This window comes from Phalaenopsis equestris, unplaced genomic scaffold, assembly GCF_001263595.1.
Source record: "Phalaenopsis equestris unplaced genomic scaffold, ASM126359v1 Scaffold000428, whole genome shotgun sequence".
Lineage (NCBI taxonomy): Eukaryota > Viridiplantae > Streptophyta > Magnoliopsida > Asparagales > Orchidaceae > Phalaenopsis > Phalaenopsis equestris.
In genome coordinates, this window is record NW_018164869.1 from 1,731,311 (window position 1) to 1,731,516 (window position 206).

The 206-nt window shown below is 55.3% G+C and overlaps 1 protein-coding gene across 1 annotated transcript in view; it reads left to right on the forward strand.

Moving 5' to 3' along the window:
• Positions 1–206, forward strand: part of LOC110027372 (1-acyl-sn-glycerol-3-phosphate acyltransferase-like) — a 17,813-nt gene that overhangs the window by 881 nt on the left and 16,726 nt on the right. The window lies entirely within an intron of this gene.

Genomic DNA, 206 nt, shown 5'->3' on the forward strand with positions numbered 1-206 from the left:
AGAGCGGAGGAAAGAAGGGCGCGAACAGGCTTACCTTCCTCAATGGTTTCGGGTAGGAGCGGAGAGGAAGGAGGAGGAGAAAGATGGAGTTTCGGTGGTCTCTGTACGCTGCGATTGGGTGGTTGCCTCCAGCTAGCTCTAAACGCGACTGTATCGCGAGAGTTCAGTCACGAGGGCTGTGTTTTTGGGTAAAATCGGACGAGGGG